The sequence below is a fragment of the Neomonachus schauinslandi genome, chromosome 6 (assembly GCF_002201575.2).
Source record: "Neomonachus schauinslandi chromosome 6, ASM220157v2, whole genome shotgun sequence".
Classification (NCBI taxonomy): Eukaryota; Metazoa; Chordata; class Mammalia; order Carnivora; family Phocidae; genus Neomonachus; species Neomonachus schauinslandi.
In genome coordinates, this window is record NC_058408.1 from 48,591,878 (window position 1) to 48,608,450 (window position 16,573).

Genomic DNA, 16,573 nt, shown 5'->3' on the forward strand with positions numbered 1-16,573 from the left:
TCCCTCATTTACCCCCCACACCCAACATTATTTGCCTTTTTTTTTTAAGATTTTATTTATTTGAGAGAGAGGGAAAGTAAGAGAGATCACAGAGGGAGAGGGAGAGGCAGACTCCCTGCTGAGCTGAGAACCCGATGCAGGGCTCAATCCCAGGACCCTGGGATCATGACCTGAGCTGCAGGCAGATGCTTAACCAACTGAGCCACCCAGGCGCCCCCATTATTTGCTTTCTTTAATTTTTCTAATACACTATTCCTCTTTATTCCACAGGGCCCTTCTCATGCTTTTCCCTCAGAAGAGAATGTTCTCCCAATGCCCCCTCCACTTTAAAGCCCAACTCAAATATAACTGTCTCAGAGAAGGCTTCCCTTATCTCTCAGTGAAAGTCATATTCCTTTCCTTGACAGCAATTACCAGTTTATATTTATACATTCATTGTCCATGTAACTAAAATTTAGGCTCCACAAGAGCAGGGACCTTGTCTATTCCTACTCACTATTATAACCTTAAGATGTACACATGGTCTCTAGTCCGCGGTAGGTGAATGACTGACTGACTGAATAAATGGTATACACAAATTACTACAAAATTAGCTTCAAGATATATGCAACATTAGATGTAATTCAAGATTACAGCATAATTACAGAATCCCAAATAAAACTGATCTGGATAAAGTATTATGAAAACTTAACATCCTTTTAAAAAAATAAATCTCGGGCAGTATCACACCCTGTATTCATGACAATATTCTCTCAACTACTTAGGTTACCCACTGTTCCTTTAAAAACTGGAGGAAATATTCAGATGAAGGAGATTCTGGAGACAGAAAATTTAGATTGATTTCTGTATAAAGGTCTACACTGATAGAATCCTCCAAATACATCTTTAAAATGGCAACTAATCTACATAGTTGAATATTACATGGTTACTAACTCTGATGAGTTGGTATTGGCTATCTAAAGCACACATGAAGAAAGATCCTGAGTTTGAATCTACGCTCAGGGAAGAGAGAGCTATGAGGGGGTATTAATGAAATATCAGCCAGGAGAGCAGAAGCCCCAGAGAGTAGTGGCATCTATGTAAGGTATATGCCCATGCCGGCTAAATAGCACGAAAATATTTTATTTATGAGAGAATTAAAAATTTTGAAGTATTTTATGAATCACATTAAAATGTGTTCACGTGAATGTATAACTGGACTAAATGCCAGTAGGAGAAAATAGCATATGTGAAAGGACAGTGTGCTAAAAGGTAAAAAGGTGGTGTATTGAGAGGCATTAGCTACCTATATTACTGACCGTCTATACAAAACAATGGATTAAGAGGCAAAGGGGCCTCGACCACATAATTAGCTCTGACAAGTTTCTTGGACAGTTTTTAGACATTAAATTTTTGACCCTGAAAAATATCACCTCACTTTCTATGCCATATGAAATAGAAGGTTTTGACACAATAAGTTTTTAAAACACTTGAACTAAGTGGAAAAAAACATTATGAAATATAATGTGCTATCACCATCATTATGTTGTTTGAAAGTGAAAATTCAGAAATGATATCACATTACATTCCCACTGTCTTTAAAACAGAAGAAAACTACTAACTGAGCATAATTACTTTCTAACAAGGATCAAAGTGCAGTAATGGTCTAGCAAAAGAAACTGCATTAATTAAATAATTTAGTTATAATTAAATAATTATAGCTATTATTATTCATGTGTAATTTATTTCAAAAGACTGCCAATACTTACTAAGGGTGCCCGGCTGGCTCGGTTGGTGGAGCATTTGACTATTGATCTCAGGGTCGTGAGTTTGAGCCCCACGTTGGATATAGAGATTATTTTTTAAAAAATTCTTTTAAGGGGCGGCTGGGTAGCTCAGTTGTTAAGCATCTTTCTTCAGCTCAGGTCATGATCCCAAGGTCCTGGGATCGAGCCCCACATCAGGCTCCCTGCTCAGCGGGAAGCCTGCTTCTCCCTCTCCCGCTCCCCCTGCTTGTGTTCCCTCTCTCACTGTGTCTCTCTCTGTCAAATAAATAAATAAAATCTTTTAATAAATAAAATTTTTAAGAATGCCATACTTAATATAAATATAAAATATAATAAAAATAAGGTAAAAATAAATATGTTTAGCTGGTACAAAGGGGATACACACATGCCTTTACAAACGTATGTGCTCGTGTATGCACAGAGTATTTCCGGATGGCTACAATGGCAATAGTGGGTAGCTCTGGGAGACAGGCCTAAGAAATGGAAGGTCCAGAGTAGGAAGTGGATTTCCCTATTATCATATACCCTTATAGGTATTAAAATGTTTTCCAGACTCATATATGACTTTTTCCCCAAAAAAAGTTTATAAAAATTTTCAAAGCTAAATGGATGGGATTAAATGGGAATAATTAATCATTGCTATACTAAGGAAAAAAATATATGTTAAAATCATGGAAGTGAAAGGGATCTAAGATCATGCTCTTCAATTTTATTAAGTAGAAAACTGAAACAATTAAGAAAATTTTGTTCTCCCAAAGTTAATAGTCAAGTCAGTGACATTAGCTCTAAAATCTTGAACCTCCTTATTCTCGAATAACATGATTCTCACTATCTTAGTTATCTTCATTACAGAAGTGTCAAAGCCTCCACAAAACAGTAAAATTTTCCTTAAAGTTTCCTGGGACTCTAGGTAAGCAATATACAACAATCAGGATTTGACAATAATTTTTACTGATTTGAAAACAGGCAACTCAGAAGCTGAAATCTGGCAAGGATGATTATTTTTTAAAGCAAGCTCAGGAAGCAGCTGAATTTAGCTCAAGAAGGAACTAGCTGCTGCCTGCAATTGTCCTTGGAAAGTAAACGCGAAAGTCAAAGGGTTCATGCATGAACTCTTTACACAGCTTAAATCTAGAGGCAAGAGCAGGAAACTAATTAGCCTCTCACTTATTATCTGTTTAGGCCTTCTTGACTGACATAATTATAACTCCTCTCAATGCAATCTAATCATTTAGGGAATTTAGTCTAGAAACACTTTAGCTTCATCTAATCTATGGAATTCACAACTCAGGTGCCACCCTGCCAAGAGAAGTCCCTATTAACTCTACTTCACGTGAAACTCATCCTCACTTGAAAGCCCATGTATGTATGTTAGGGCATCATTCAGATTACATGTGTTAGGAAAGGGTATCTTATGTCTCGGCACAAATTAATACTTTTAGAATTTTCCAGCTTCAGAGAGTGGAAACTGTATTATCAAGCAAACATTAATCTTAGATGGTGAATAAAGAAGAAATGTGAGTAATATTAGAAGAAAGAATCTTAAAACCAGCTCCCAAATTGTTAGGAAATAGAGACAGGTTAAGACACACAGGTTGGAGGAGATACTCTATGACCTAAATTAAGCATTTAAAGAGAGGTCTAAGAATATTGCTGACATTTTCCAAGAGGAGAAAAATTATATATACTAATGCTTTTTTCACCCTTGTTTATTAATGCTTATTTCACCCTTACATAGATGCCACTACTCTCTGGGACAAAGATTTTTCTTGAAACTTCCTGGAATAAGTAACAAGCAAAACGAAGAGGCTGTATCAACTAAGTAATATTTGTCCCAATGCACTGACTCTCTTAAAAGTAATTTCCATGGGCTATGAACCATGGTCACTATATGGAAATAATTGGAAGAATAAAAAAGTCATTTTTTCAATTTTCCTCTTTTAAATGTTAGACTTGATTGCAATATGAATGTTTTTTTTTTTAATCTTGTTTGTCACAACTGATATCCTGGAAGGCTATACACAATAATTAAAATTCCTCTCCTGGAATGTGGCAGGATAAAGACTCAATGACAATATGTTAGCTTTTCTTCTGAGTTTTAACGCCATGGTTTCAAGAGAGCTAAATTTTCAGAAACGGATTTCCTCAATCATAGCATTTTAATCTCTACTTCTTCTAGTCAAAAAGGATAGTAGTAGTGGTAAGGGTAAGGCTACTCTACTCTTGGTCAACCTCAGGGAGTTACACTGTGTTCCAAGGTTCAAAGAAAGAGAATAGACTCCTTCCACACTTGGCCTCAGAGACTCTTTTAAAGATTTACTTAAAACTATGGACCATCTGACCAAAAAGAAAATACAAACAAATTGTGTAATTTCGGGAAGTACCCAAACTCTAGATTAGGACAATCTGCCCTAAAAAAAGAATAGCAGATTTATACACTTTCAGCCAATACAAATGCTGTATTTCAACGTAATGATGACTTTTTATATTTCACTTACTCTATGCATCTTATGGTAAAGATCACTATCTCCAGAAGCAGGAATACTAAGAATGGGCTGCAAATGCCTTACTAGAGAAATATTAGACTGTTAGAACTATTTTCCCATTGATCATTCCCTTAGGGCAGTGGTTCAAAAAAAGGGGCTATGCACCCCAAGGAGACACTTTGGAAAATTGTGAGGGTGTTTTTGGTTACCACAGTAACTAGAGATTGCCACTGAGCTTTATAGTTCTCTCTTGCCCCCAACCCTGGAGAGGGAGGATAAAAAAAAAGGACATGTATGTTAGACATCTTAGAATACATGGATATTCCCATGCAGTGAAGGATGTCCTACCAGACATTCATGTGTGTTAAACCAATTCATAATTATCTAAGCCTAAAACTTAAATCTGTTCTACACATAAAGAAAAGGTATTTCTACAAAATTTTAAAATACATTGAATTTCTAAGAATGCAATTACCAAATAAAGACTGTATTTTGTTTTTTGTTTTTGTTTTTTTAAAGATTTTATTTATTTATCTGACAGATAGAGAGACAGCGAGAGAGGGAACACAAGCAGGGGGAGTGGGAGAGGGAGAAGCAGGCTTCCCGCTGAGCAGGGAGCCCAATGCGGGGCTCGATCCCAGGACCCAGGGATCATGACCTGAGCCGAAGGCAGACGCTTAACGACTGAGCCACCCAGGCGCCCTATATTTTGTTTTGTTTAGAACTTCACCATGGTTGTTTACCTTTCTGGAAAATCATGTACCAGTGGCAACACTACTTGTGGTATTTTAACTGCCAATGAAACATGCCTTTACCAATCTGCATTTGAGAATGCCGCAACCGTGATGATTCTATGTAGAGATGCAAGCATCTTAGTACCTTACCATGTATTCTAACACAGTCATGCTTGAGCATTTACATAGTGAAATACATATTATTTTACTCTAAATTATTTTCCTTATTATTCCTCATTTATATTACTTAGGGCATTATAACTACTTTTTTTTTTTTAAGATTTTATTTGTGAGAGAGAGAATGAGAGAGAGCATGAGAGGGAGGAGGGTCAGAGGGAGAAGCAGACTCCCTGCTGAGCAGGGAGCCCAATGTGGGACTCGATCCCGGCACTCCAGGATCATGACCTGAGCCGAAGGCAGTCGCTTAACCAACTGAGCCACCCAGGCGCCCCTTTTATAACTACTTTTAACTTACATGTGAGGTAAACCTATAAATGTATACTATATAAATATTTAATTTATACCCATACACACAGAGGGGTGTGTGTGTGTGTGAATTTTGTCTTAAGATAAAGAGAACATCACAAAATATTTGCTGTAAAATGGACCAGGAGTCTGATAGGGCTGAAAATCACTAATCTGGAATAGCAATACTAAATTTAAATGGAAAACCTGCCAAACTTCTTTTTAACAGCATTTAATATTATTAAATGGTGTGAAGGATTAATTTGTAGGGTTTTTGTTGCTGTTGTTGTTGTTTTTAGAGAGAGAGCATGAGTGGGGCAGGGGTGGGAGGGGAGAGGGAGGGAGAGAATCTTAAGTAGGCTCCACAATCGGCATGGAGCGAGCCTGAGGTGCGGCTCGATCTCACGATCCTGACATCGTGGCCTGAACCTAAATCAAGAATTGGATGCTTAACCGACTGAGCCACCCAAGTGCCCCTGTAGGGTACTTTTTATCTACCTCATTATGATAGAGGCGAGGGTTATAGTCAGCTGCTCTCAGTTCCCAACTATTTCTACAAGTTACCTAGGCCATAGTCAGAAGTAGCATTCCTGGGGCACCTGGGTGGCTCAGTCGTTAAGCATCTACCTTCGGCTCGGGTCATGATCCCGGGGTCCTGGGACCGAGCCCCACATCGGGCTCCCTGCTCAGCGGGAAGCCTGCTTCTCCCTCTCCCACTCCCCCTGCTTGTGTTCCCTCTCTCGTTGTATTTCTCTCTGTCAAATAAATAAATAAAATCTTTAAAAAAAATTAAAAAAAAAAAGTAGCATTCCTTTCACCTTGACCCTTGGGCACACTCTTACCTTACCAATTCATAGGTATAATTGATTTTGTGAAAATGGACGGGAAAATTAGATTAAAATGGCATAAAGGGCACTGGTATGGGATCACACTATCTATGGATCAGATCACTGATGTGTGAATACACAGGGACCCCTTGAGCTACAGAAATCAGCAGGACTCTTAGGGCTCTGGGCCATGGCCAGGTGAGTGCCCTAAGACCAGCAGGAAGTGCAGTGGGACTGTACTGTGGTCCTTGTACCTCTGCTCAGTGAGCACCATTCACTTAGGGGTGCCTGGAATTGAATTCAACTTTAATACAATCTGGGAGAAATTGACATCTTTACTATATTAAGTCTTCCTTTTTTTTTTTTTTAAAGATTTTTTTATTTATTTGACAGAGAGAGACACAGCGAGAGAGGGAACACAAGCGGGGGAGTGGGAGAGGGAGAAGCAGGCTTCCCGCGGAGCAGGAAGCCCGATGTGGGGCTTGATCCCAGGACCCTGGGACCATGACCTGAGCTGAAGGCAGACGCTTAACGACGGAGCCACCCAGGCACCCTATATTAAGTCTTCTAATCCATGAACAGAACATGTGTCTCCATTGTTTTAGATGCACTTTGATTAGATTTACCATCATTATCCAGTTTACAGCATCCATGGCCTGCCTGTATATGTTTTGTTAAATATGCACCCAAATATTTCAAATTAACTAGTTAAAAATGGCATAAAGGACTTACAAATACATGAAAGAGACATCTCTTTCATCTCCTATCAATTTTTCATTGACAACTTCTCCAAACAGGGAACAGTCAATAATAGTTTCAAATTTAGTTAGGCCTTGCTCAAGTTCAAGGTTTGAAAAAGACTGTCATGAATGAATGGAAGGAAGAAAAGAATGGAAAGAAGGGAAAAGAAAGGGAAAGGGAAAAAGAAAAAGAATGTTCTTTGTGTTGGTAAGGCAAATATATGAAATAGAACATGACAAAGACTATGCAGGAACATATAAAATGTATATGCCTATAAATTTAATTATTCAAAATCTATTAGGCATAATAAATCCTTTTTTAAAGCATTGAATAACAGAACCAAGTAAGAGAGCAAAATTATGGACATGGTTACTCATAATCCCATAAGAGACTATGAAAACAGAAAGCAATTAACACTCAGGAGGGTTACTGCTCCTAGCACTTTACTCTGAAATCTCCCCCTCCCCATTAGGCCAAAACTTTGCAAAACATCTCCAAATCGGCCATCTGATTCAAATAGCTTATGTTTTAATTAAAATAGCTATATTAAGTACTGGGTGAAGAATTTTTTACCACAGAAATTGTTCATAACTTTTTCTCTCTAGTATGATCTCATCTACACTGACCTATTTATCCTAACTCCACAGGTAAAAATTGCCTGAGTGGACAAAACACCATTTTCTAATAGTCAATGCTGTTTCCTTCAAAATTATTAAGCGCTCAGATTCAAGTTTGAATTTCCCTGGCCAATATTTTAGGCAAGCTACTTACTCAGGTATCAATTATTATTTTCATTCTGCAGAGAAAGCTGCTCAGATAATACAAGAGTTTTACAGGTTTTATGAATGTTTCCTTAGCCTTTACTTTGTGGACAGAAAATCAGTTACCGATTAAACTGCCTGAGCTCCATGGTAATGATGCTTCTCAACACAAAATCAGTACCAATGTGAAATTTAAGAGTGAACAGGAACAACGTGCTGATAGATCAGATTACTTTAAAAGGCCTATGTTTCATTCCTCATCTTTTCAACTCATATCTTCAGGATTAGAAATTGGATGGCCCAGACATATAATACTCAAGATAAAAATACCCCCATACTCTCAGAAACTACTGGTGTATAAATTTACTGACTGCTGATTAAGTAATAATTATTGATTATTAATTTATTAAGGACATAAAGACAAGTAAAATTATGCTGAACAAGAGTATGTGTCAAGGGGCGCTGGGTGGCTCAGTTGGTTAAACCGCTGCCTTCAGCTCAGGTCATGATTCCAGAGTCCTGGGATCGAGCCCCGCATCGGGCTCCCTGCTCATGCAGGAAGCCTGCTTCTCCCTCTGCCTGCCACTCCCCTGCTTGTGCTCTTTCTCTCTCTCTCTCTCGCTCTCTCGCTCTCTCTCTCTCTGTCAAATAAATAAATAAAATCTTAAAAAAAAAAAGAGTATGTGTCAAAAATTGGGCCAAAATGAATCTACTGACCCCAAAGTAGCCAAGATAAAGTGTCATAGAAAGCAAATTAGAAATAATGAACACTTAAATCAACAAAACTGAAAAAAGAGCTGATAATTTTAAACAGAAAAGCTGCTATGTATGTACATATGTACATGCATGCATGTATGTGTTTAATTGTAAACAAATGCTGATCCATGAATGATTAACATCTGAAACCTGAAGATCTGAAAAAGAGTTAAATATAGACCAGAATTCCTGAATAAATAAGATATATGAAAAGAGCATGAAATATGAATGAGTAGCATGTCTTTCTAAGAAAAAAGCCAATAAAATCAGCTTAAAATGTAAACACAGAAGGACCAACTGTAAGGAAAAGAACCACCAAAGAACTCCCCTTAAAAAGTATGCTGTAAACCAGGAGAGAAAATTTTAAATAGCTGCACATGTGAATGAATATTAAAAATATTTTAATCCTTCTAAGAAGTGTGTTTCTAATTAGACATTCCCTTTTCTGATTATGTATTTTATTGCAATGGCGGAATTAACTATGACTTAGCTCTTTCCACAATAGCAGCTGTTAGATTTAACTTAGCAGCTTCCTCTTTTATGCTCCTACCAAAACATGTGTATACTATATATGTACACTTAACATACTTCTTCTAGGGAAAGACCACAGAATGTCTCTATCTCAACTTAGTTACTGGGGCAATTTACTGTGTCTTTTTCTCTTTTAAAATAGAGAGGGGAAATCCTTTAGTCTACTTCATAAATGTTTAGTTCTCTGGTCAACATTTTATTCCCTATAAAATGCAGGCCAAGAATCTACTTTCAAATGTCTTGGAAACTTTCTTAGCAACTAAGTAACAGAGAGTATTGCCTATTTTCAATTTATTCAGAAATGAGAAACACTTTAAACAAGAAAAGACAAATCTAAAAATCAGGTGAGGAGGATGGTGAAGGAAAAGCCACAGGTTAAGGATTTTAAGAGTGGAAATATATGTATTCATAATCACTTAGCCAAACTGCTAATCTATTTTAAACCTTCCATTCTTCCATGACGTGTATTTCTTTAAAATATAAAATGGAATGTTAAGAAGCCAGCACCCTGGCAAGCATAAACGCTCTAGTAATTTTACAAGTTGCTTTTTGGAAAGGCCCACCCACCTAACTCCATCCCCATTTTAAAATTGTTCTGTCCCATAATTAAATACTATAGCCTTCATTTTAAAGGTTGAAAGTAGAACTACAACTGCTCTCTACATTCAGAACTCAGCATATGGCTGCAAACCCTAAAACGCTAATTTCAATAATAAATAGAATGGTTGGGAAAAGGCACAAACTTGAGAATTGTAGAAAGAAATCTTGAATTAATGGGTGTGACATTAGAAGGACCAAGAAGCCTTGTGCATTTCTCTTGGATTATACCTCCTCTAAGGGTAAAAGATAAAGATCAGTTCTGACACTTTTCAGTAGTTAGCATCCTCATTAAATACCCAAAAAGGAAGGCAGTTAGTATCAACTGTAATGATTTAAAGAAACACCTTTCAAAAATGAAGTCATCCAAGTATATGGACCTACTAAAAAAGTCAAGCAAGCCCTTATCTAAAAGACACATGAACATAAATGAACACTTTACCAAAATAAAATCTTTTAAAAAGAAGTGTCACCAAAGATCCCTTCGGGTTTTTCTAAACTATAAACAGAACTTGTCAATCATAAAGGGAAGAAAAAGCAACCATTACAAGTTAAAAAAGACTTAAAGATATTCAAATGTACAAAACAGATATTAGATTTTAAGTATTCAATGACTAAGGGAAAAGGTAGTCATAAAAATGTCAAAAAAATGATAAATGGCACATTTTTAAAGGGCAGGTAGGCATCTGTGTGTATCAATGTTGCAAATAATTTTAAGGTTAAAGATTATATCTTCTTTTGATCTATTATTGCCTAATAAAAGATGAAAACTAAGGATAGTTTCATTGATTTGTCTTCATTGTCTCAGAATTCTTTTTTATTTTTATTTTTTATTTTATTTATTTGACAGAGAGAGACACCACGAGAGCGGGAACACAAGCAGGGTGAGTGGGAGAGGGAGAAGCAGGCTTCCCGTGGAGCAGGGAGCCCTATGTGGGGTTCTATCCCGGGGACTCTGGGATCATGACCTGAGCCGAAGGCAGATGCCTAACGACTGAGCCACCCAGGTGCCCCCATTGTCTCAGAATTCTTAAATGTTAAATGAAAAATAGTTTTGCAGTTAAAAAAATAAATTACAGACCCACAATTAACTTTGACATTATCATACATGTTCAAAAATATATTTAAGGACTTTGGTTTCCATATATGAGCTGTACAACATTTGACAAACTCTAAGACTCCATACATTAAAGAGCAGTAATAAGAATGACTAGAAATGACTTTAAAAATTAAAGAATAAACACAGGGGGGCGCCTAGGTGGCTCAGTTTGTTAAGTGTCTGCTTTCGGCTCAGGTCATGATCCCAGGGTCCTGGGATCAAGCCCGGCATCAGGCTCCCTGCTGCGAGGGAGGTGGGGGGCGGTCTGCTTCTCCCTCTCCCTCTGCCTCCTCCCCCATGCTCATGCTCTGTCTCTCTCTCTCTTTTTCAAATAAATAAATAAAATAGTAAAAAAAAAAAAAAAGTGACCATATTATGTGACCCGCTACCCACTTCTCATGTGATGGTACAGACAGCCCACTGACCGCTGTGAGGTTGAACATAAGTTTGTAGGCAAAAATGTCAAAATACAGAGCCCATGGGGCACCTGGGTGGCTCAGTCTTTAAGCGTCTGCCTTTGGCTCAGGTCATGATCCCAAGGTCCTGGGATGGAGCCCCACATCGGGCTCCCTGCTCAGTAGGAAGCCTGCTTCTCCCTCTCCCACTCCCCCTGCTTGTGTTCCCTCTCTCCCTGTGTCTCTCTCTGTCAAATAAATAAAAAATAAAATCTTTTAAAATAAATGAATGAATGAATGAATAAAAGAAATACAGAGCCCAATGTACATTTTAACCAGCCTCCAGAGTTAGCAGTACTATTGCTGAGACCCTGCAGGCCACATTAAAGATAAAGCATACCACAATCCTAAATTTTAAAATGAGACATGAAAGTGGGAGTGGAGAATATACTCAAAACAGGAATGCCCTCTCATAGATCAGCAGTGAAAACTTCTGATTACAAATCAGTCTTTAAAGGAAATAGCCTCGGGGTGACTGGGTGGCTCAGATGGTTAAGCGTCTGCCTTCGGCTCAGGTCATGATCCCAGGGTCCTGGGATCAAGCCCCACATCGGGCTCCTGGCTCAGCAGAGAGCCTGCTTCTCCCTCTGCCTCTCCCCCTGCTCATGCTCTACTCTCTATCTCTGTGTCTCAAATGAATAAATAAAATCTTAAAAATAAATAAATAAATAAATAAAGGAAATCGTCTCTAGAAATTAAGCTAAAGGTATGAAAAGAAAGAGACCTCTGGGAATGATATTTCTGATCAATTTTCTCCTCAAGGGTACATCTATATTTACAGATTTTGCTAGTAATAAGACAGTCTTCGTTCTGGTCTGAAGTTATTTTTTGGTTTGTCACAGGATCTAAAATAAGACTAAATCTTAGCTATTTGTGTGCTATCTCTGATTTCCACTTTAATAAATGTTTGTTACCAAGAAACAGACTCTTAATTACAGAGAACAAACTGGGATGGTTACCAGAGGGGAGGTGGATGGGAGATGGTGAAAGAGGTGATGGGGATTAAGGAGGGCACTTGTCATAATGAGCACCCGGTGATGTATGGAATTGTTAAATCACTATATTGTACACCTGAAGCTAATATAATACTACATGTTAACTAACGAAATAAAATTAAAACTTAAAAAAATTAAAATTAAAAATGTGTTTGTTAAAACTGTAGAGAGTACTTAAGTTTAAAAATACACAGGACTGGGGCTCCTGGCTGACTCAGTTGGTAGAGCATGTGACTCTTGATCTTGGGGATGTGAGTCTGAGCCCCAGGTTGGAGGTAGACATTACTTAAAAATAAATAAATAAAATCTTTGAAAAAAATGAAAAATAAAAATAAAACTGCACAGGATTTTAGGAAAACTAGAACATATGCAGGTGGGTGCTTAAGGAATTTTCTCCCCATTTTGCCAGAAGCAGGGTGCCATCTGCTTGTGCCATGAATCAAGCTAACCCTCAGCAGTCTCCAAAGTTGACAGGAAAATCTGGTTGTTTAGTTACCACTGAAAACACACTCTAAATCTAAGATGAACTGTTATTTTTTAAACTGATCTTAGACATAGTTAAAAACTTATTTTTCCCCTTTAAAAGCAGCTATCTGTTTTTATATCGTTTCCTCATAAAACTACTTTCTGAAAAACTGAATTATGAAAACCACTGACTTCAAGAGTACTCTTCAAGTAACCGAAAATCTATTATTTGATTCATCATCTGAAAAATTAGCTCATCTTTTATATTGGGAATTATTTCTATCCTTTATAGTACAAATATCAACAAATAAGAAAAAAAGCAGAGCAAAATCATCTACATTATTATGATCGACAATAGTCAAATGGAAAATATAAATCTTCATTCTCTCACCCTGTTATTGCTTTATCTAATTGAAACTTCAAGTCTTCTGGGCAGGGATAAAATCCACTGTTATAGTGTCATTGTGTTTAAATAGCATAAAACACCAATAACTACTGGCTTATGCACATTTTAAATTAGTATGCACATTACTAAAAGCCTAAAAAAAACACTCTTGCCAGATATGGGGAAGAGGAGATTCCAGACTGTATTGATTAGGAAAGTTTTTGGTTTGATTATTTTGAATGACAACTGGAAATACCTTCCTCAGAACAGAAGCTAAAAAGACCTGTAATAAAACACTGTAAAAATCTATGTAAAGGACTAAAAATCTAATTTAAACTAAGAAGTGATCTCCATACACTGTTTTTTTTAAAACTTTTGTTTCCTCTGTCAATAAATATACTAATATTATGAGATAATCTACCCCTATATCTTTTAAGACTATATAGAACTTTGGTCATATTTGGATATTACGTACCTATTGGTTTTAATTCCATGAGAATATCTGTCATCTCATGAAAAACTTTCGCCTTAAAATTGTTGCTATTTGGATAACATGCCTAGAATTTGTTGAAGTGCATTAATTTAAAACTCCATAACATGATCACATTGGTATTGTCACACAGCTATTATTTTCACACACTGCAACACTGAAATTGATCACAAGCACATGAGCCATGAAAAAAGATTCCTCCTAAGTCCCACGTTTCTAACACCTTTAGGAAATAAGGTTTTCTTGTCTTACTTTCAGGAAGCTAAAAACAGATGAATTTGGCTTTGGTGAGATCAGGGAATACTTAAGGGAAACTGGGTTTGTTGGCCCCTGCAATGGAGATGGGTACCGTGGGTCTGGTGGCGTGTGTGTGAGTCTGCATGTGTGTGCACACATGTAAAGGGGGGGGGAGTGTGAATACAGTTCCACTCTCACATTCATTTATAACTAAGCCTTTAAAGGGCATGAGGCCAAGCAGTAAGTTGATGTTTCCCATGGTTAAGATACTAGTAAGCAAGGCAGGAGAGGAACTCAGCTTCTTCATTAGGAAGGTCTACTTTTTTATAAGGTCCCTTTCAGTTCTAAAAAATCAAACATTCATGGAATATCAATTACTAGGAACATAAAGATGAATATAACATAGTTCTGGCCCTAAGGCTAATTTGATGAAAACTTAATCACCATGTTCACTATTCCTAAATAATGTTATACATACATACACACTCACACACATATATATGAAATGTTCAAAGAACAAAAGCATGTGTTCTGAAAAAACTTAAAACTTTGGTCTCATGAAATAGGAAAAATAACTAAAAATTGACAATATTATCACTCCACCAAAATAAATAATCTATCAACCACAGGACTACCCAAGAACAAGCTTTTAATACCACACTCAATACCAACCATCCACATTTTGTTCCCTTTAAAAAAGAAAAAAAAAGGGGCGCCTGGGTGGCTTAGTCGTTAAGTGTCTGCCTTCGGCTCAGGTCGTGATCCCAGGGTCTTGGGATTGAGCCCCACATCGGGGTCCCTGCTCAGTGGGAAGCCTGCTTCTCTTTCTCCCACTCCCCCTGCTTGTGTTCCCTCTCTCATGGTGTCTCTCTCTGTCAAATAAATAAAATCTTTAAAAAATAAAAAAAAAGCTAAAGAAAGAAAGAAAAAAGAAAAAAAAATCCTGCACTCATAGAAGAAAATGACATCAACAAATGCCACTTCATACCCACTACAATGGGTATAATTTAAAAGGTAGACAGTAAAATTGTTGACAGGATGTGGAAAAACTGAAATCTTCATTCATTGCTGGTGAGGATGTAAAATGGTACGTTTTGTCATTTCCCCCAAAAAATTAAGCATGAAGTTAGCACATGACCCAGAGATTTCACTCCTAGGCATATACCCAAGAAAACTGAAAACATGTCAACAAAACTGTTCATGAATGTTCATATCAGCATTATTCATAATAGTCAAAAAGTGTAAACAACCCAGATGACAACTGATAAATGATACATTCATACAATGGAATATAATTCATCCATAAAATGAAGTACTGATACACACTATATAAATAACATGGATGAACCTTGGAAGCTTTCTCTTGAGTGAAAATAAGCCAATCACAAAAGTCTAAATATATGTTTCCATACATATGAAATGGGCAGTGACTATTAATGCATTGGGGGTTTTCTCTTTGGGGTGATGAATGTTCTGGAATTAGATAATAGTAATGGTGGCACAAGCGACTGTGCAATACTAAAAACACCTAACTGTACATTTTTAAGAAGTAAATGTTATGGTATATGAATCATATCTCAACTTCTTAAATATTTGAGAGCAAAACAATAATGTTTTTGAGAACTTCATGGATGAAAAGAGAAAGTAATCTAAAGCTAATGATGTAATGTATGGGGATTAACATAAGAATAAAAAAAAAGAAAAGAAAAAAATAAAGAATGCTCGCGCACACATTCAGCAAGAAAAAAAAAAAGAAAAAAGAAAAGAGAAAGTAAAAACAAAATAAAACTGCAGAACAGACACTTGGGGTAACCCTCACCTGTGTGGAACCAAAGGGAAAAAGAGACCAGAGAAGCAATCAGAGTATGTAGAACTTACTATATTCAAAAGGACACACAGTCAGCAGGGTCAAATTCTTTTGGGAACTGATTCTGAGTGATGAATATGCTTATTAATACAATGAGTCTCACCCAGTTTAAGTTCTCTCTCTTAAAGAAGAAGCCTGGTTATTACCCTAACCTCTTTCTGTAGTTGGGGCCAATTCTGCACATTATCTTCTTTCAAAATGTTCCGTAAGTCAGGCTTTTCACTGTCTGACCTTTTCTTCATTAGATGGGATTAGTAAATGTTTATTCAATACGCATAATATAAATGGGATCCCTTTATTACCAATCTGATCCTGATCTCATTTCATGAATTTAGTTATTAAAAGAAAATCTATCCTCTTGACTAGCTTATAAATAATCTTATTACTTTATTGTTTTAAGTTACTATGTTTCTCTTTTCCTCTGCAAAAGTTCTACTGCAGTTCTCAATACCACAGAACAATTTTCCCAGGGAATGACTGGACATTTAAAAGTTCTAATCAGGGGCGCCTGGGTGGCTCAGTCGTTGAGCGTCTGCCTTCAGCTCAGGCCATGATCTCAGGGTCCTGGGATCGAGCCCCACATCGGGCTCCCTGCTCGGCGGGAGGCCTGCTTCTCCCTCTCCCACTCCCCCTGCTTGTAGTCCCTCTCTCACTGTGTCTCTCTCTGTCAAATAAATAAAATCTTTAAAAAAAAAATAAAAGTTCTAATCATTTTGATTCTTGCTTTGGACATACTCATCCAAAATGGCATCTTATGGGGGATTAAGGAGTGCACTTATGATGAGCACCGGGGGTTGTATGGAAGTGTTGAATCACTATATTGTACACCCAAAACTAATATTATACTGTATGTTAACTAGCTGGAACTTAAATAAAAACTTTTAAAAATGGTATTTTACGGAGCGCCTGGGTAGCT

The 16,573-nt window shown here is 37.1% G+C and overlaps 1 protein-coding gene across 2 annotated transcripts in view; it reads right to left on the reverse strand.

The window, feature by feature from the left end:
• The window catches only part of RASAL2 (RAS protein activator like 2), a 350,264-nt gene that overhangs the window by 265,369 nt on the left and 68,322 nt on the right, over positions 1–16,573 (reverse strand). The window lies entirely within an intron of this gene.